The sequence below is a fragment of the Protopterus annectens genome, chromosome 2.part1 (assembly GCF_019279795.1).
Source record: "Protopterus annectens isolate FY-2018-M chromosome 2.part1, PAN1.0, whole genome shotgun sequence".
NCBI lineage: Eukaryota > Metazoa > Chordata > Ceratodontiformes > Protopteridae > Protopterus > Protopterus annectens.
Window position 1 is genome coordinate 884,346,729 of NC_056729.1, and position 22,884 is coordinate 884,369,612.

A 22,884-nucleotide genomic window follows, 5' to 3' on the forward strand; every position below is an offset into this window, starting at 1 on the left:
TGGATAAATTAAAAATTAGCCCTAGTGGTTGTTGTTCCACATTTTCTTTAGGGTAGTGGATTGGGGAACTTCCCCTGATATCTTTCTTTTCTGTCTCCCCCTGCTCATTGATCGGGCCCTTCTTGGCCCTTTGTCTTGACCTATGGCTAAAGGGAAAGACAGTCCAATTGCTGTTTCCATATTATTGATATTTTCTCTTGTCTTTGGTCTTACTACTGGTGTTGATGGTGCCTTACTATTAATGTTGGCATTAGCAATGCTTATTTTAGGATATAAGTTCTGATTCGTAGTGTCACTTGTGTGTGTTAAATGTATGACATCAGATGAATCATTGCAAGTATTATCTGATTCATTACATAATGTTATATGTTCATCTGGAATTGTTATTAAGTGACTATTGTTTCCAGGTCTTTCAGTTAAGTCAGTTATATTAACAATGCTTTTCTTGGTTTCTTTAGCATTCATGGTCACTGAATTATTTGAAATAATAACATTGGTTTCATCAGATTTCTGTGCATTTTTGTTAGTGCTAATATTACATTCTACATGGTCATGCATTGTGTTGTGACCATTACCTATATGAAAGTTACTAGTAGAAGGCCTTGCATTAACATTTGCAACAGTTGATACATTTCTAACAGCATTATTAGTGTTTGGAACATACCTAGGCCAAGTAAAGACATTACCATTTTTAAAATCTCTAAAATCTCTAGCTACTTTTGATTTCTTCTGTTGGAACAGTTTATGTTCGTATGCTGATACACAATCCAACATGTTTTCAAACAATGCATTAACAACATTTTCCGTGAAGTTATCAAAAAGTTCTGTTTGTTTTACATTTATAGTGTCTATTAATGTTTTTTCTTCCGGCAGAAAAAAATCTATTAGTAATTGTAGGTACTTACGGCTAGTATCAATATTGATACGCTGCCATAATGCCAGCAATTCAGGAAAGTCCTGCCCTTGACTGGGCATTGAAAAAACTCGTAATCCACGTGGTATTATGTTGTTTTGTAAGCAGAATTCGAAATGTATTCGTTGAATCTGCAGGCGTTTGAGTTTATAAAAATCCTTTTTGATATCACCAAGTATTCTGTTTAATCTGTCCATGTCGACCATCGGTTTGTCGCCTTCATTCGCAGCAGTGTTGTCCTCCAAAAACCATGATGGAATTGAAGTTCCGTTTAAATATTTCCGGAAGCGTAATTCAAGCGCTTCCTTGCCCCTATGTTCACTTCTAGGCTTCTGCATGGTCGTAACAGTATCTAGGCCTCGGTATTCACCTCCTGGCTTGTGCATGCTATTAACATTGTCTGCGCCTCGGTATTATTTATTATTATATTTATATTTATTATATTTTTATAATATATTTATAATATTTATTATTTATTTATTATATTTATTATTATATATACAATCATTTTAAATTTTTTATATATTAATATATCATCAGCATTATAAATGTTATATAAAGATAATTTGGTATATACATATTTTGTTTTAAAATGAACATATATTTTGTTGATATTTATCTGATTCAAATTGCTATGTGATTGAACTTTAAATGTTTTTAATTAACTCACTTTAATTGTTGTAATTACTTCATTACGTTGACTATAAATATGTCGTCCTGATTCCCTGTCTGTAGGATCTGAAGAAGCTGACTTTAGTGAAAGCGCTTATCCGTGTTTTATTTGTTAAATAAAAGAACTTGCATCAACAGATTTGGACTTGGGTGCTTGAACAGTTATCAACTTTGAAACGCCAATATTATACCCGTTCTTTTGCACTAGTACCTGCTCTTTGATTCTACTTTTTTATTATTTGGTACATGTGTATTTATCCTTTGGACTGACTTTGCTATCGTTTTTATTTATTTAATCTGCCAGCCCATTTGAGGAACGAGGTATTCTGTTTTGGAAATCTTCAGTTAAGACATGATGACAGACATTGAACTTGCCTACAAGCCAGGAGGTGAATACCGAGGCGTAGATAATGCTAATACCACGCACAAGCCGGGAGGTGAATACCGAGGCGCAGACAATGTTAATACCATGCACCAGCCAGGAGGTGAATACCGAGGCGCAGACAATGCTAATACTATGCACAAGCCGGGAGGTGAATACCGAGGCGCAGACAATGTTAATACCATGCACAAGCCAGGAGGTGAATACCGAGGCGTAGACACTGTTACAACCACGCAGAAGCCTAGAAGTGAACATAGGGGCAAGGAAGCGCTTGAATTACGCTTCCGGAAATATTTAAACGGAACTTCCATTCCAACATGGTTTTTGGAGGATAACACTGCTGCGAATGAAGGCGACAAACCGATGGTTGACATGGAGAGATTAAACAGAATACTTGGTGATATCGAAAAGGATTTTTATAAACTCAAACGTTTGCAGATTCAACGAATACATTTCGAATTCTGCTTACAAAACAACATAATACCACGTGGATTACGAGTTTTTTCAATGCCCAGTCAAGGGCAGGACTACCCTGAATTGCTGGCATTATGGCAGCGTATCAATATTGATACTAGCCGTAAGTACCTACAATTACTAATAGATTTTTTTCTGCCGGAAGAAAAAATATTAATAGACACTATAAATGCAAAACAAATAGAACTTTTTGATAGCTTCACGGAAAATGTTGTTAATGCATTATTTGAAAACATGTTGGATTGTGTATCAGCATATGAACATAAATTGTTCCAACAGAAGAAATCAAAAGTAGCTAGAGATTTTAGAGATTTTAAAAATGGTAATGTCTTTACTTGGCCTAGGTATGTTCCAAACACTAATAATGCTGTTAGAAATGTATCAACTGTTGTAAATGTTAATGCAAGGCCTTCTACTACTAATCTCCATATAGGTAATGGTCACAACACAATGCATGACCATGTAGAATCTAATATTAGTACTAACGAAAATGCACAGAAATCTAATGAAACCAATGTCATTATTTCAAATAATTCAGTGACCATGAATGCTAAAGAAACCAACAAAAGCATTGTTAATATAACTGACTTAACTGAAAGACCTGGAAACAATAGTCACTTAATAACAATTCCAGATGAACATATAACATTATGTAATGAATCAGATAATACTTGCAATGATTCATCTGATGTCATACATTTAACACACACAAGTGACACCACGAACCAGAACTTATATCCTAAAATAAGCATTGCTAATGCCAACATTAACAGTAAGGCACCATCAACACCAGTAGTAAGACCAAAGATAAGAGAAAATATTAACAATATGGAAACAGCAATTGGACTGTCTTTCCCTTTAGCCATACATCAAGACAAAGGGCCAAGAAGGGCCCGATCAATGAGCAGGAGGAGACAGAAAAGAAAGATATCAGGGGAAGCACCTCAATCCACTACCCTAAAGAAAATGTGGAACAACAACCACTAGGGCTAATTTTTAATCTATCCAGTTTTGAATTAACAAATGATGATGTGGAACTTTTAAACAAGGGTTTGAATTTCATACCTCACACCTATAGTGGGATTACCGACACAATTACGGATTTAAAAATCTTCTGTCGTAATATAATGTTGAAGCACATGTTCGGCTCAAAAGATGAGGCTACAATACATAATACAAGTGCCAATAGTAATAAAAGACCGTTTGATTTTAAAAATCTAAGTGACTTCATACCAGTCAATCACCCTTTAGTAGAAGCATATTTTAAAGTCACTGAAGATGAGTTTCATAAGTTTTATAATAATAAAAAACATTATGAAAAAAGAAATAAGAAGAGATTTGATAATTTAAATTTTAAAGAAAGAACCAGTTTAAATAAATTAAAAAATGAATCAAATATTTCAATCAGACCCGCAGACAAGGGATCAGGAATAGTGATCTTAGACAGTGAAAATTATATACAGAAAATGAAGTCTATGCTTCAAGATAAATTTTATGTCAGGGAAAACATTGAATCTGTGAGTAAAAAAGTGTATTGATATATACAATATTCTATCAGACATCTACAAAAGCGGCCTAATTAACAAAAATTTATATGAATATTTATATATAGAAACACCCACTATTCCAATTATTCAGGGCCTACCGAAAATTCATAAAAATTCCTCTGACCCACCAATGAGACCAATAGTCTCAGGAAGAGGTTGGGTGACTGAACACCTATCAGTTTTCATTGAAAAACACCTAAGATGTATTTTGGACACTAACCCATACGTGTTGCGTGACTCAAAGCAATTCTTAACAGATTTATATGATAATCTGAAGGATTGTACATCTATAGAAAATTTAATTTTAGTCACTCTAGATGTACAATCACTTTTCACAGTAATTCCCAATGCATCAGGAATTACCTTTGTTAGCTCTTATTTGAAGAGCCACAGTGAATATTCAGACACTATAATTGATTTAATAACATATTTCTTAGAAATAGTTTTGGAAAACAATGTGTTCATATTTGACAATGAGATTTATAGGCAGTGTGATGGCGTAGCTATGGGCACTCCCTGTGCCAATAGCTACGCCAACATGTTTCTGGCCCAATGGGAAGAAGCTGTCCTTTTTCAGGACAAGCTATTTAAATCTAATATACAATTTTATAGGCGCTTTGTAGATGATTTATTTATTTTATGGGATGGTGAACTGAGTGATCTACACAATTTCATTATTGCTGTTAATAATATGAACACCTGCTTAAAATTCACAGCAAAATGGAACTTAAATAAGATAGATTTCTTGGATCTTTTTATTGAAAAATTACCATGTGGAATAATTAATACAGGCATCCACAGGAAAAACTGTCATCGGAACATGCTTTTACTCAGAAATAGTATGCACCCAACATATGTTTTTAAAAACATTATGAAGGGGCAGGCCCTACGAATGTCAAGGATGAATGCAACAGAAACTGGTCTAGAAAGTGATTTAAATAATTTGAAAAATAATTTATCAGAAAGGGGATATAGTCCCAATGAAATAATGGAACACCTAAAGATAACACCAGATATACGTGCAAATAGAGGAGCCCCTTACTTTGGACCAAGTATTATAAAGGATGATAGTAGCACCATACTTCCACATAAAGTTAAATTCTACTTTTTTCACTAGGGACAACAATGAAATCAAATATATTATCAATAAGTACTGGGACATTTTAATGACTGATGATGAAATTAAGGGCATAGTAGGGGACAAGCCATCGTTCTTATATAAAAACAAAAGAAATCTAAAAAGGCTATTATGCTATAATAAGGACAGAAAAGATACACCATTAGATGCGAACACCAGACCATGTGGTCATTGTAATTTTTGCTCATTAATCAACACTGATCCTATTTTTATTCATCCAGATTTGAACAAAGAATTCCACATCACTGCAGATGCCAACTGCATGACTTGCAATGTGGTGTACCTAGCAGTATGTAAACTATGCTCCTCATTCTAATTAGGCAAAACTAACCGTTGCCTACGGGACAGGATGAGGGAGCACTGTTATAGCATCAGAAAGAAAAATCTTAACAATGCTTTAGCTAAGCACATAATGCAGGTAGGGGATTCCCACACATTTACATTTAGAGTGCTGGAAGTAATAACACCAAATGAAAGGGGAGGGAATATAAGATGTCACACAGAAGGAAGGGAGAGTGGTTGGATTATTCAACTTAGAGCAGATAAAGGACATGGATTAAATGAAAGGGCATCAATAAAACCTTATCTTAAGCAACGTAGACACATTAAATAAATATATATACTTGTTAAATTTCAAGTCTCTACATTGCCCTTTATTCTATATATGCCCCCTACAATAAGAGCACCTTTTATAGACCTATGCATATTTATTTTACATCACAGTAAATTTTTTATACATTCACATCTACAAGTCTCAGCAAAACATATATATATTATATATACATTTTTTATCAATACACTTTTTCTCACACATTTTTTATCAACCATATTCATAATATTCACTCATTTCAACCCATTTTTAACATTTTAAATACATTTTTTTTATTAACATTGGTTTACTACATATATTTATATTCACACATTTTTTATACATATATTTATATATATATCATCATATACACAAATCAAATTATATATTATATTCACATATATATATACATGACATTCATTAATTTATTTATTGACATATCTATAAATTTTACATATACACAAACTTCATATACACACACATATTATACCATTTTACATTTTTAACATATACCAATTGAACATATTTATATGTATTTATATGTATTAATATGTATTATTATGTATTAACATATATATATATTTATTTGAAGTAGTATATTTAATTATTTATTCATATTTATTATTATATATACAATCATTTTAAATTTTTTATATATTAATATATCATCAGCATTATAAATGTTATATAAAGATAATTTGGTATATACATATTTTGTTTTAAAATGAACATATATTTTGTTGATATTTATCTGATTCAAATTGCTATGTGATTGAACTTTAAATGTTTTTAATTAACTCACTTTAATTGTTGTAATTACTTCATTATGTTGACTATAAATATGTCATCCTGATTCCCTGTCTGTAGGATCTGAAGAAGCTAACTTTAGTGAAAGCGCTTATCCGTGTTTTATTTGTTAAATAAAAGAACTTGCATCAACAGATTTGGACTTGGGTGCTTGAACAGTTATCAACTTTGAAACGCCAATATTATACCCGTTCTTTTGCACTAGTACCTGCTCTTTGATTCTACTTTTTTAAAATAAATAAATAAATTTATCCACACCCAGTCTCCGGGTGTCACTGCCACTTCTGATGTCTCGGTTTGTTTTCTATCTGAAACAGAATTTGACTGCAACAGATGTTTAGAATTCATTAACTTCCTCATATATTCACCTAGTGTAAAATCAGCTTCCTGATCTGAAGACATGAGAAGTTTCCACTGGGGTGTATAATAAGCCCTTCCAAATAGTTTTTCAAAAGGAGTCAATCCTTTTGCAGTCAGAACAGTTCTCATGCTCAACAGCACCAGGGGCAAACAATACAGCCAATTCTTTCCTGTCTCAACTATTAACTTTCTCAATTTGTTTTTTAATATACCATTAAGCCTTTCAACTAGCCCTGCAGATTGCGGATGGTGTGCACAATGATTTTTTTAAAGAAATACCAAAATGCTTACTTAACTGCTGTTTACAAAGTGTGTACCATTGTCACTGTAGATCTTTTCCGGAATGCCGAATCTAGGGATGATTTCTTTGACAAGTACTTTTGCCACCGTGGCTGCATCTGGATTTTTGGTTGGAAAGGCTTCCACCCATCTGGAAAACACATCTACAATGACAAGACAATATCTCTTATTTTCACATTTGTTCAATTCTATGAAATCCATACAGATAGTGTGAAACGGATATGGTGGTGTAGGGAAACTCCCTTGCTTGGGCTTTAACGCCCCTTGTGCATGATGTTTGTTGCAAATCTGACAAGTCAAACAAAATTTTTTAGAGTAGTTTGTAAATCCATACGTTGTGAACACCTGGTTCACCAGCTGTACCATCCCCCCTGTTGAGACATGGCACTGCCCATGGCTCAACAAAGCTGCATATCTAAACAAATTAGATGGTAGTATCGGTTTCCCTTCTTTAGAGATGTACAGCCCCTTTTCGAGAATTGCTCCTCGTTTTACCCATCTTTGTTTTTCAGCTTGCATAGTGAGTGTCTGCATTGTTTTTAACATTTCTAAGTCTAAAATCTCAGAGGGTTGTAGTTCCTCATTTAAAAGAAATACTTCTGTAGCTGCTTGTTTTGCAGCTGTATCAGCTCTCGCATTACCTTTTGAAATCCTATCTTGCTGCTTGGTGTGAACTGTGCATTTACAAATGGCTATTTTTTGTGGTAACTGAATAGATTCTGAAAGATCTAAAATAAACTGTGCATGATTTATAGGTTTGCCATTAGATGTTATCATTCCTTGGTTTTTCCACTGTTGCGCAAAAACATATACAGTAGAAAAAGCGTACTGGCTGTCAGTAAAAATGTTTACACATTTACCCTTTGCTAAGATACATGCCCGTGTCAAGGCAATCAATTCTGCTGCCTGTGCAGATAAGTTGTGTGGTAAAGGTTTTGCTTCTATAATCTCAGTGTCAGAAACTACTGCATATCCTACTAGGTTCTGTCCTGCAGAACCCCTTTTGCACGAACCATCCATGTAGTATGTCACCTCGGCATCATCCAAGGGGACATTCGTGAGATCTTTTCTAGGTAGTGTCTTTTGCTCAATTACCTGCAGGCAGCAGTGCCGTGTGCTGTCTGCAGGGGTCGGGAGCAGAGTAGAAGGGTTCAAAGTCGTGCATCGCTCAATTGTCATGTGAGGTTGGCTCAACAATATAGTCATACAGGAAAGATGCCTAGCAGGGGAAAGATATGCCACCTTTTCTTGTAGTAAAATAATCGCAACTGCATGAGGCACTCTCAAAGTGAGAGGGTGGAATAAGACTACTGGGGCCGAAGCCTGTACTGCCATTGCAGCTGCAACTACTGCTTGTACACAGTGGGGTAAGGACCGTGCCACTGGGTCTAGTTGTGATGAAAAGTAAGCAATGGGGCGTTGCTTATCCCCATGCTGTTGTGTTAACACTGATGTTATATAACCTTGCTTACAATCTACAGTTTGGAAAAAACGTTTATGGTAGTTTGGTAATCCTAGAACTAATGAAGACGCTATTAACTGTTTCAGTTTGCAGAAAGCAGATTCTGCCTCTGGTGTCCATTGTAACAAATCCTGTGCTGTAGGCTTCTTATATATACGGTCAGTTAGCGGTGCAGATTCCATAGCATAGTTTGGAATCCAGTTCCTGCAAAAATTAGTTGTACCCAGGAAGGACATAATTTCCTTCTTGGTAGTGGGTTTTGGTGATTGCAAAATTGCTACTTTTCTGTCCTCATCTAATGTTCTACCTTCCTTGGATATTACATATCCCAGGTATTTGACTTGTTTTTTCCAAAGCTGCAGTTTATTTTTATTTACCTTATGTCCTTCAGCGGCAAAAAATCATAATAGCGCTATGGTATCTTCTCTACAATCTTGCTGGGTGGGGGCCACCAGCAAGATGTCATCAACATAAAGTAAAATCTGACTGCCTCTTGGTGGAGTGAATCCCGCCAAGTTGCTTGCCATTTCTTGTGCGAATATTGTTGGACTTTCACAATATCCCTGTGGTCATCGCGTATATGTATACCTTTTCCCCTGAAATGTGAATGCAAACCAATACTGGCTATCAGGGTGTATCGGTATCGAAAAGAACACATTGCTGATGTCTACCACAGAAAAATATTTCTGTTGAGGTTTTAAATCATTCAACAGGGTGTGTGGGTCTGGCACCGTAGGTGCTGTTGGTATTACTGCATAATTTACAGCTTGTAAATCTTGGACCATACGCCATTCTCCATTTGCTTTTTTAACTGGAAATAAGGGTGTGTTACATGGTGAAACGGGAGATTCTACTAGTATCCCTCCTTTAAGTAAGGCTGCTATAATAGGCTTTATCCCTGCCTCTGCATCTTTTCTTAAGGGATACTGTCATTTCTGTGGTCTAAATGCTGACTTTGGCATGATGGTAACTGGTCCCACTGTACGAATAAGTCCTACATCCAATTTTCCTGTTGACCAGAGAGTCTCTGGTATATTCTGTAAGGCATTCTCTTCCTCCTTTAATAGGAGTGCTAATCAGCTGTCCTTGCTAGACTGCAAGTGCACGGCTGGGTGGGTCTGAGTTATCCAATTCAACTTCTGTATTTGTATTCCCTGTTCTGACAGTTCTAATTCTGTCTGTTTTTCCCATCTCATGACTTTTTCTGCTAGGTCTGCCCATTCTATATTTTTGTTCTTGGTTAAGCTAACATGTGGTAATTGATTAGATTTATAAAGTGTAAAGAACTCCTGGGGCAATGAACAGCTGGCTACACTGTTCCCTTCTGTGTCCCAGTACAGGTTACGTAATATCAATCTGTTTGCATGATTTTTAAACAGTTCTTGCTCATATTCCTTATCAGGTCCTGGTGTGTTACAATAATACAGGGTACAGTGCAACAAGTGTTGCTTATCAATGTCAAGGGAGGGGAACTTGCTGATGGCTACATTCATTAATTCTTCGGTCACAGTCCCTGGACCAGTCGTAACCAAGTCCTGGCTGTACCAATAAAACATTTCACCCTCCGATTGCACTGCAAAGGTATCAATTTGTCACTGTGCTTCCATACCCTGCATGGTTGGGACTACTGCTATACCAAATAGTTGCATGAGGTCTCTGCCCAATAAGTTTACTGGACATTTTGCAGAAACAACAATTTTGCTTTACTGAGTCAATCCTGAAACTGGATCAGTTACTGCAATATTACGGGAGAGGGGCTCCCGATACAGCTGTCCATTAGCTGCTTTTACCAGTATGTAATCAGGTGACTCCATGTTTTCTGGCAGTTTGGAGGGATGTATCAGGGTTCGTGATGCCCCTGAGTCACACAAGAACTTGACTTCCCTCCCTTCTACCAAGAGTGTAACTTCTGGTTTTGTGTCTGCTAAATAGAGCTCCAAACTCAATAAAGCTAGGTCTAATATTTCATTTTCTTCATTGTCACTAACTTCCTGCACTTGTTCTACTCCCTCTATCACATTCTCATTTGCCCCTTCTTTGCTAGCCCCTTCTAGTGATTCCTGACTACTATATAGTCAGTCCTCACCCTCCTTGTCTTCCGTTGTTGCCTTCTCATTTTTCCTGCAATCCTTTGCCAAGTGTCCCTTTTTACCGCATTTAAAACATTCACCCCTTTTCTTTCACCCTTCAAAGTCCTCTGATCGTTGATCAGATTGTTTGTTTCCCTGTGCATTTTTCTTGCCCTTTTTCCTGGACTGTACTATGTAAACTTCTGCTCCATCTTCTACAGAAAATACTTGAGCTTTCTTTTTCTTTTTGCTATTAAAATGCCTTTCGGCATGCTTAGCATATTCAAGTAGACTGTAACCTGCTTGTACGATGGTCTACCATGTGTTTTGTAATAAAACTACTTATAGGTGCAATGCTGCTCTTTAAAAATGCATTCTTTAACCGCTGTTCATATGGGGAATCTTGTGTTTGATCTTCAGGAACCTGCATTCCACAGTGGTTATTAAAACATTCTAATAGCCTGGCATAATACTGGTCAATAGTTTCACCTTCTTGTTGGATGCATTGATTAATGCATGTCCAGTCTGCCCTAGGCTTCCATTTTTCTGAGATGCGGTCTGTAAGACCTTTTACTCTGTTGTCTAATTCTGCGCTGCTATGTGGGAGGGGTCTTTGTGCAGCGTCACGGGGATTCCAGTTGCCACTAATCATGTGCCAATCTGGCCACACAATTTGTCTAACTACTTTTTCTACCTCTTCTCCATTTAGGTTATAACTCAGCCTCATTCCTTGTAAATCTTCTGAGAATTTTCTAAAATTAACTTTTGGATGGGGAATTCCCTCAGTGGCTTTCCGGATATCTTCCAGAGTCCAGGGTCTATACACTAAAATAGTTGGGTCCTGATTATCTTGTTCTGTCTGAGGATTGGGTACTTCTATAAGTGGGCATATTTCTTCTTCACTCATAGATTGTGAATTCTTAACCATTTGATATAACTCGATGCCTTCATTTGAGTTACCTGTCTTTGTTCGAGACCTGGTCCCGATGGGATCTCTAATAAATGGTTTTACTTTTACAATGTCTCTATTTTCAATGACGACAGGATATCATGGGGGTGGACTAACTTGTTCAGTTGCTTCATATTCTGGTAAGGGAGGTGGAGGGGCCGATGGTATTATTAAGTTATTGTCCTCCTTATCTAAAAACATTGTTTTTGAATTGTTCTTTTGTTCCCTGTGGTTTACTTCCTCAATCCACCTGTGTGCCTGAGGAATTCCTAATTTACATTGCTTTTTTACCCGACCTTTGGAATCAGTTTTGAGCTGTTTGACAAGTTTGATAAGCGAGGATTTTTCTAATTTTCAGTCAAATTCATATTTATTAACCCATTTTGAATAATATTTAATATTGTCGGTGCGCTGCGACTGCATGTATTTTGCGTCTTCTGTTAACGGCAGATTTTGGGGTCTTTTTGTGCAATTATTACCCATTTTGTTCTACTCTTTTGATTGTTATGTAACTTCTTTTATTTTTAACGTGGTACCACGGATTTTGTTATAGTCTCTTCAGAATGACTGCCTACTTATTCTGTTTCTCCTGATCTATGACAAGACAGTAATCTTTTCTGTCCCTGACTTGTAAGAAAAATACAGTCCTGACAAAAAACAATACAAATCTAGTCCCTGATCTAAAACAGAAAACAGAGAAAAGTAGATTCACCTTACCTGAGCTTACATGATTGATCACCTGATTCACGGAGACCCGTCCTTCAGTCGCAGATCAGAAAGTGGCTGCCCTCTTTTGAACGACAATTCAGTCGGAGGGCTTTTCAAATAAGAAGAACTGATTTGGTTTCTTCCCCATACGGTTTCAACCACCTGGCCTGTCTGATCCGAGGTGAAGAGAGGGTTCCGGCTCGAGGGACCAATCTGTCAAAGGAAAAAACTTCAAAGACCAAATCACGTAAGGTTCAAGCAAGGCACCCTTTATTAACTTGCAGCAAGGAGACAAAGCATGCTGGCAGAATGGTTTGTCTGAACATTAATGATTAGTATGGTATTTTTATACAGTTCTTTCCATGTCACACAGAAATGTTACTTCTATTGCTGATGTAGTTAGACACAGCTTTCTGAATTGTTCTACAGAAAATGTTACTAGACTAATTGCTGACTAGTTGAGAATAACTGCTGATTTACAAAAAATTTGAGAAAAACAACCTGGCCTTGGGGCTTATTTTAGCCCACCACAAACTTTCAGTTCTTCAATTGTTGAATTCTAATATATGTGTTACATTTTGCCTAGATTCAAGGTACATTTCTAGCTTAGGTACAAGTAATGCTGACTACGGTTTATACTTTCAAGCATCCATTGTGTTCTTTATCAAAGCTTCTAGCAGCTGTGTACTTTCTCATGGCATAAGCAGAAAATCAATAACTTTTTGTTAAGTCTCATGACACTAGTAGAAATGAATTATTTCTTGTTATTTGCTGACATTAGCAGAAAATAGAATGCTTCTTGTTAAGTTTCTAATAGCTGTGCAGATTCATGCAGTGTGAACAGAATAAATGTATTAACCCTTTTAAACCTCGAATGCACTAAGCATGCATATTACTAATACGTATTTTTTTCACATCATATTCCCTATCCAGTTGTTGCCCTCCCAATTTTGTCCATGTCCACTCCTGTTGGTTGTTCAGACCTCCCTTCAATAGTGTCTTCCATCTGTTTGACTGATACCTTCTTCATAAATGTATTTCCCACTCCCTCATTGTGTTATCACACACCCCATTAGTAATATTTGTCTTCCCATGCTACCTAACCTATGCCCATTACTTCACTTTCTCTTTATGCATGAAAAAATAGACAATTGCTCTGCCAAAAAAAAAAGAAAAAGAAAAAAAAGGTTCCACCATCTTCTACATCTCCAACATGCTCATTACATAGTTACTCACCTTCTGTTCTACCCTCTGCTTGCTTCCCATTTTCATCTCTTTCCTATATTCCCATTCCCCTTTTACTCTAGTCAAAAAATAGATAACCAGACTTCACATATGACCATCTATGTCTTTGTACAAACTTTTACTATTGTACCGTGCATGATGTGTCATGAAGAGCCCTATTGATGCCCATGTGCAATTGCTGAGGACTGGCACTGCTCACTGTATATCAATAATTTAGGCTGCCATGTTCTAAACTTCCAAATTCTAAGTAGATCATTATCATGAACAGCATATATTGGCCTTGGTCGGCACCGACCACTCACAAGAGCTGAAGGTCATTGTGTGGTGGTTGGCTCATATAACATAGATACAGCTGTCAAAATTTGAATACTTCCCCTTGCAATGAATTAAAATGCTAACCATGTTTGTGGATGATAGATTAGACACCAAAGGTGGTGTCCTGAGAAACTGTTATCAACCCTGTTATTCTTTTATCCTGCATGTTTGTGATCTCCAACTGCTGTGTGCTTTCCAGAAGGTCTCATCATTGCTGTAGCTCAATCTGTAAAATAAGTACTTTGTACAATGCAAGTAAAGAAGTTTGTGGTTTCAAGTCCCATTGGGACTGCATATAATCACATCATTGTTAAAATTAAGTGGTTGCTTCCTAAAATTTGCATTATAATATACCTAAAGTGGTCAAACTACTGGTGTTTAAACAAAATTTGCTCAATTTATTTATAGTTTTCTCTCATCCACCAATGAATTTGTTGCTTTACATTTCTTTATCTTCATTTATTTGACATATATATATATATATATATATATATATATATATATATATATATATATATATATATATATATATATATATATATATTTGTATTCTGAATAGACTCCAGTTACCATCCAGGCCTGTCACACCACCACCTGTGCCAACTACATCAGTGCCAGCAATGTTCCCATCTCCCTCACTCACCTCCACCCCACCTGACATCACAATTGTCTTTCCTCTGTGTGATGTTGCCCCCTTCTCCACTGTCTTCACCTCTGATTGTGTCTCCACCTCCCTTCATAATTTTGTGTATGTTTTATGTTTATTTGTATGACATTACTACCTCCTCCAACTTGCTGCCTTCATCTTAATGCCCTTATTATCTTCCATAAGCTATCTTCTCTGTATGCCAGTTGATCAGCACAAAATCCTCATGACACTGTAAGGCTGCCACATAGCTCTTTTCCATAGCTATAACTGTATGCAAGAGGATGTGCATTATAGAAGGAGATTCTTATGACTGCAGACATATGTTAGTTGAAAGTTAGGCACTGTCTGTATAAATTCCAAAATTCTGAACAACTGGCTCGGCTCCTCCCTGGAGAAGATGACTTCATACAAGATACAATAATGCATTTTTTGGCATTTAGTGTTAGTCCATGATTCTGACACCAGTTATTACTTTGGGACAAATGTTCCTGTAGGATGGCTAAATCATCTCATGCTCCGATGACAGTTGTACTACTATATCAATAAAAGGTCTAACATAAAAAGCTGAACTATTATGCACAAGGCAAATGTAAAAGTAAATGTTCAAGAAGAAAAACTGAATTTGTATTGTGCTATAAATAGTTAATAGTATACATATAGTCAAAATTATATTAAATCAGGATTACAGAGGTGAATAAAATAAGTCAAGACACATAATAAATTGAATATTACAAACTCTATTCACATTCTCTTATGACACATGATAATGTTGTATTCTACCAAATGATATATGATATGTTAGAGACTATTAAGTATTACTGCATTAGCAAAAATGTATAAATGTGAAATGTTTTCAAAGATCTTGGGGGTAATTTAATAAAGCCTACATGGACTTATTTTCAATGTAGGCATAGTGGCACACTGCTTACATGAAAGTAAGCGGGTTTGCCATTTGCCATCCAGTAAACAGAGCTGAGGGGCGTGCACTAGTACGCCAACATGGAAGTGTCTCTGCCATTCACATCACCTCATAAGCAGGTGAATTGCATGAAAATGAGGGTGGTAGAGTGATCCAGCAAGCAGATAGGCAGTCCTGCAGACCCCATGTTGCCGTCCGAAACGTACATGGAAAAATTCTGTGTACAAGATGTCAAACAGACAACAAGGGCTGCAAAAGTGAGGTTAGAATGACAGAGATAGCATAGCAGACACAGATATGTGCAAAAGTATCTACTGTGTGTCCAAAAACCTAATAGAAAATAACTTAAAATATATTTTTTTAAATAATCAGGTTATGTTTGCATGGGGCTCTGTAGTGCACAAACATGCTGTTAAGAAAAATAAAAAAATTTAAAAAGTGTAAAATGAAAATTAGTAGTATGTGACAGTAATGCATTATGGGATCCTGCATGGAGTATGTACAATGTTAGACTGCTGTAGTTGCTAATGAGGCAGGGCCTGGAACCCTGTAGTTTCCAGGTTGTGTGCACTGATCTCTATGCAAATGAGCTGGGGTTACTGAATAGCACAAATGGGTATCTGTGCGCAGATCCCATCCGTGTAGGCAGAGAACTACTTTGGTGTCCACAGAAGAGGCAGCTGAAATCAAATGGGGGTGTGTCCATATTCTTTTAAGCTCATTGGAGCTCAGCGGTGCCTGTTTGCACGGCTCATCATTCTGCTGAGCAGGTGGGGGTGTCCAGTGACTGCTAAGCTTTGTTTACCTCTGGGGCGTGTGTTTCAGCAGATTTGAGCATGTTTGGACAGCACACTGCCATGCTGAGTATGACCTTTCATGGGGGCTTGTACACGGAGTGCTGAGCACTGTTTACCTTCACGGAACGTGTTTGCGCGGCATGCAGCAGTGCTGAGAAAGGAAGGCTGTTCAAATAAAATGGCTGACAGAGGCAATGATATCTTAATTATTGATTACCCCTATTCCACTTGAACTAGGGCTATTAACAGTCTTTAATGATGTGCTTGGCAGGTGGAATGCATCATAGATATCGAATCACAAAGGCTGCACCTACAATAGAACACTATAAAGGTTGCAGAGACCCTACAATCTGATTTCACCACCATATTCTGCACCAGTGGTGTACAGACTTGGGACTTTTAACTAAAACAATGCTAGGGGTTGTTACAGGTCTGCTACATATGTACATGCTAGATGCTGAGGCCACTGCTGCTGCTGCTACTGACCATAAGCCTAGACTGAGAAGGAGAAAAGTGTTCAGGCTCAGGGTAAACTTCCATGGGCTACATGAGCTGGAGATTGTAGAGCACTACAGGGTGGAGAGGGACATACTGCAAGAACTCACTGAGCTCTGCCGACCTCAACTCAGACTCAGAGCCAAAAGAGAGGAACCCATTCAAGTGAAAACAAAGGCATGTGTAGCTCTTAGGATACTAGCTACAGGTACATTCCAAAGACCAACTGGGGACATGATGGGGGTCTCACAGGCATTAGCATCCAGGGTACTCCGCTAGTTCCTGGATGCCATGCTAACACATGCTCCTAAGCACATTTATTTTGCCCTCACCTCTGAGGCAAGGGCCAGCAGTATGCAACACTTTTACCATGTAGCACACTACCCTGAGGTAATGGGTCCCATAGATTGCACTCATGGACACATCATGGCACCACCCGGTGAGGAAGGTAGAATCTACGTCAACTGCAAGGAGTGCCACTTCATCAACTGCCAGATCATGTGCAATGCCCAGGGCATTATTATGAATGTGTGTGCTGGCAGCCCTGGCAGTTATCATGACTCCCATATCTGGCATGCATCACTGCTGTACCAGATGCTTGCTAGGGGAGACATCCCACATGGCCATTTACTGAGGGATGCTGGCTATGCAGTGAAACCGTGGATGATGACACCCATCAGAAATGCACAGACACCCAGTGAGGAATGCCATAATGCGGCACATACACAAACTAGGAACATCATAGAGTGTGTGTTTGGGCTGCTGAAGTCACGGTTCCAGTGCCTCAATATATCTGGTGGAGCTCTGCAGTACTCTCCAGCCACCTGTTTACAGATGTTCACAGTGTGTCCATGCTACACAGTATGATTCTGCAGAAACAGCTGCAGCAAGATCAGCAAAGGGAAGGGATACACAGTGCCCACCAGTGCCTAGGTCACCACAGCCACAGCCACAGTGGCGCTCTGAGGAAGAAACCCGAGAAGTTGTCCCTGTAGGCAGATGTAGGCATGCCCAGTACGCTCTGGCCTTAGTCAAGAGGCAATACATAGCACATGCACTGAAAACCTACAGCCCTAGGGACTGACACCTTACTCTGACTCACATACATATTAGTAAAAATGATGCCAGCCAGCCCACACAACCTGTACCTCACCATGTACTGGCTGTGGACTGGGTGCATCAGACAGAGTAAGCCCCAAGCTACAGGTCTGTCAACTGCTGCAATCACAAGGTAAGTCACACAGCTATTCACCACTTGTAAGGGGTACTAGAATATGGTGGCATATGTATGGCTCTTCCACATGTATGCAAGGGAATATAGTGGGTTACTTGGCTGCTTGCAGAGATCTAAAAGCCACTTTGGACAACAGGTACTCTCTGTCCAATATTATGTGCCCCATAATATTCACTAGACCACATGGCTGGAAACCCCACTACATTATTCAAGGGAGATGCCAAACAGTGGGGGTCACAGAACAGTCGCATGACTGTGTATGCCAGCAGAGCATGGGCTGGTCGTCACCCACTCCAAACACATCAGTGTTCCCATACAAATGCTGTAACAGTGCATCTGCAATGAAATATCAGCAGACCAGACAATTCCAGAGCTGTGACATAGAATCTGGCCACACATTGTATTCCCCACATAATGCAGGGGTGACAGTGTATGTCTGTATGCTGTTGACAGTGTGAGGAATGAAACCTCTTTGTTTGGTGGTTGGTGTGGGTCACTAGGCTAGAGCCATTAGCATGTGTGATGATGTTGATGGTTTGAATCAGGCAGCATCTACATCTTTTGCATGTGAAGTATTCGTTTGGTGGTATTCCCACAGGCTGTCATAACCCCTCAATCTGTTACTGTAAGAAAGCTGGACAAAGCCTGAGAGAATGGGGGGACAAAGGGCCAAAACTACAGAGAGACATTACATGTGCTCTAAGTAACCTAGAAGGTGGCTAGTATAACAGTAGGTTACAACAGATCAGATCAGCTGCACTTAAATGTGTCAGTAGTTACAACAATTCAGTGACTGCATTGTACAGTATATTACCAAAAAACACAACTGTATGAGGAACAGAGCAGACATATGGGGCGGAATACTGGACCTTCTGCAAAAATGTGTACACTGAGAAGTGTGTAGACTGTCAACCTGTGTGTGGTGTTACATCTTGTATCCCAGTAACATCATACCCCTCAACCTCTTTGAGCAAGATATCTGGGCAAAGCCATAAATAAAAGTGGGACAATGGCCCAAAAATAGGGACATGTTTTAAATATTGCTCTTACAAATGTAGACAGTTGATAGAATAACAGGTCGTGCATTAGCATGAATCTCCTGATGTGTATGGAGTCTGAAACTCAAATGTCTGTCATTAGATTTTAACTTAAATCTTTAATGATGTGCCACTAATACACCTGAAATCCACAATGTTATAAAAAAACAGACAAAAATATGAGCAAAAATCAGGACATTCTGTGAATATCTGTACAGTTGAGAGGTATCAGTCACGTATTAAGTACAGCAAACAGCCGGGGAATGCCTTAGACAATATCAGGGAAATGCTGTGCTGTGAAAACAGGTGCAGCAGCCAATGGTCTGCAGCACACATAATCCCCGACTGGAGTACTGGTAGCTCTGGCATGGAGTCTCCTTGTAAGTACTGACAGTCACAGTGGGCATGCTACTACACTTAGCTAACTTGAGCCCAAGTCTGTTGCCTCTTCCACCCAAAGACCTGCTATGTGGAAATATGTCTGTACATATATACATGCATACATACAGGTATGCATACATATCTCTCTCTCCCTATCCCCCTCATGCATGATTAGTGCATTTATCCGTATGTGGCACATATATATATGATAACAAGATATATATACAGCTATATAAATTACAATGATACATAGACTCTCCACATATATCTACATAACACATTTACATAACTTTCACACACAATAACAGTTAAGGAGACATCCCTGTTATACACATTTCTATAGATATGTGTGAGGATGTATGAATGTCCCCCACATACCCTCAGAATGCTGGGATTATCTGCACTTACACATCACATTTGTCCGATGGAACAAGACCAAGGCCGCAATAGTACATAATCCACTCACCCACATACCTCTTTGCCTGCGGAATGTCACCCTGTAGACAGACACAGATGAGCAGGTGGTGTAATGTACAATGGTTGCAATGCATACCTTAGACAGGCCATATTGTCCCTGGCTACATGTCCACCTATCAAACTTTAAACAGCTACATATGACCATACTGGTAATTGTACATGTATAGTAGGGATATTACCAGGTATCTCACTCCTAGGACACTCAATACAATAACAGTACCAAGCAGTATCACTCTTCAGGCCACACATGCTGTCTAACACAAGGCCACTTTAATGAATGGTGAATGCTCTTTCATCAATCTGAAAAGGTTGAAATCCTTAAAGAGGGAAGACATGGAACAGCGATTTTTTTCCCAGGGGAAAAAAATTGCTGCTCCGGAAAAAAAAAAAAAATCAAACACAAAATGAAGTGGGGGGCTTCATCCCCCACACCCTCAATGTTGGGGGCTGTGCCCTCCACTCCCCCCTACTTAAATATACCAACTCCAAGATTGCACCATAGTAGAGGAAATGGCAAAGTCCTGAAGACGGCCCACTGATTTTTTTTCCCTGGGGAAAAAAATCGATGGGCCATGTCTTCGCTGTTTAGGGGTTTCAACCTTTTTGGATCGATGAAAGAGTGCATTCAATAAGGTAATATACACTCAATTGAAATCAGGGACAGCTGAGAGATATGTCTGTAGGTGTAGGACAGCAGAGAATCACTGATCACTGCCACATCATTGCTAGAGATCTAAGACATTCTTACTGTTGTAAACCCTATTCCCCATACCTCCATCTTCCCATATGCATCCTGTTATATGGAGAAATCTATTACATATCTGGTGGAGTGCAGTACTTCTTTGCTGAACTTGGCTTCCAGTAATCTTTTGATAATACAGCCTCTGTGTGTGTGATGTATCATACAGAACTGTTCCTCATAACCAGCTGCTTGCCTTTTTAAGGTACTGTTCATTAGCATGTAATTGCCTCAGCACCAATCTGTGGCTCAGAATTGCTAATTGCAGCCAAAACAGCTGTATTGCACTATCATTAGCCAATGACATGCCAACACAGTGCAATATATAAGGCCTTCATGTAGGCCTTGGCCCCTTTCATAGTTTTTGAGATGGACATTACTGAGGTGTGGAAACTACAGCATCACAGAGGGTAGGTACAAACACCATCCACTGTAGAGATTTATGAAGTATGTCCACAGTTTTGCCTCATGTGGTATGGTCAGTGTCCCATGGCATTGTGGTCATCTGGCAGTGCACTGGTAATCACTGTGGGCTTAGGTCAGTAAAGGAAGAGACACGTGTGTATCACACTTCATACCCGTCAGATTGTGCATGATAATGCAATAGCTGTTATTCTATCAACTTACTATCTTTGTAGGAGCAAACTGTTAAACATGTCCCTATCTCTGGGCCTTTGCCACCCCCCATTAAGTATGGCTGTGTCTGGATGCCTTGTTCTAGGGGGTTGGGAGGTATGGTAGGTCTGTAGCAGCTATCTTTACATACAGCCGTGTGTGCTACAGGCTGCATCTGCTGCTGCTGTAGCCTACAGCACATAGGGGGGAGTGTGAACATTTTGGTGGACAGCAAGCTGTATGTGTAACTGTCAGCTGTGTTAGGCCTGTCGTTATGGCACAGCCAGGGTAAGGGTATTCTTTGCACTGCAATTGTGGATAACAGCGTAGTAGGCAACATATAGTTAGGCTATATGGATATGTGCATTGTGTCTCTGCCTGCAGGCCTTTGCCTTGCAAAACTGGGTAGCAGTTAATTAAGTAGCAGTAACCTGTGGGAAATAAGACTGCATGTTTCAGTCATTACTTGCTGTCTTTACAATAATGTAGTTGAAGTGCGACACAACACTCGATTCAAACTCAGGACTATGTGTGACAAAATATACTGCAAGCAAGGCATTTAACAGGACTGTGTGTGACAAAATATACTGCAAGCAAGGCATTTAACAGACTGAGCTACAGAGACACTGCAAAAGGATGTGTATTTGCAAGATATATGTGCACATATACAGGTCGTGAGAAACATTTCTACATCCATGAGTATGTCCGTGGCTTTATGTTTGTATTTCTGCACCAGGGTCCTAGCTGTACATGTACTTTACCATTGCTGCCTTAGCAGGTGTCTTTCCACAAGTTGCTGATGAAAGAGCAGCTCTATCTGCTATCAGAGGCCTCACTTCATCCATTAGTATGTCTTTATTATTATTTATTATTGCACCAGACTCCAGGGTACACTCCCAGTTTTCACATTAGTTTTTTTATTTCATTTACATGCATAATGACTGTAAGTAGCAAGCAGTATGTTTTGCTGGAAACACCAGTTTAGCCTAAAGCTTGTGTAGTGTGGTGGGTTAATACAGTATAATATAATTGAGAGAGGCCTGGGTCTGACACTCAGCAGAGTTGTTTATTTTCTACATGTGAATAACAATGTAATGGACACATATAGTCATTAAAGCTCTTTAAAGCTCATTTAAGCTGAGCTAAGTAAAGCGGTGAACCTCTCCCCACAAATCCGTGCAAACCCATGCTAAAAAAAATATAAAGAAAAGAAAAAAAAAAGGGGTTGATAGGAAAGTGGTGAAATTGGGGCAAGCAGGGTAGGGATGTGCAGGGCGGGTGTAAGTAAGAACCATAGCTATCCATTTCTTGTACATCAACAGCTTTGCATTTTGACAGGTTTTGTAAATGAATTTGGACTCTCAAACCCCAGAGAGAGGGGTGCGGACAACATAAATGTGTTGTCAAGCCAGTTGGACTAAATTAGCTGTGTCCAGTGGACACTTCTGAAATGGAATGCTATGTATGGGGCGATATTTTTTGTGAGACAGGTGCCCATTTTTTTAGGAGAGAGTGGAATGTTGGGGAAGGGGCATAGGTGCATGTGGGGAGGTGAGTTTGGTAGGACAGGTTGCGATAGCAGACAGACAAGACAGACAAGATAACAGACAG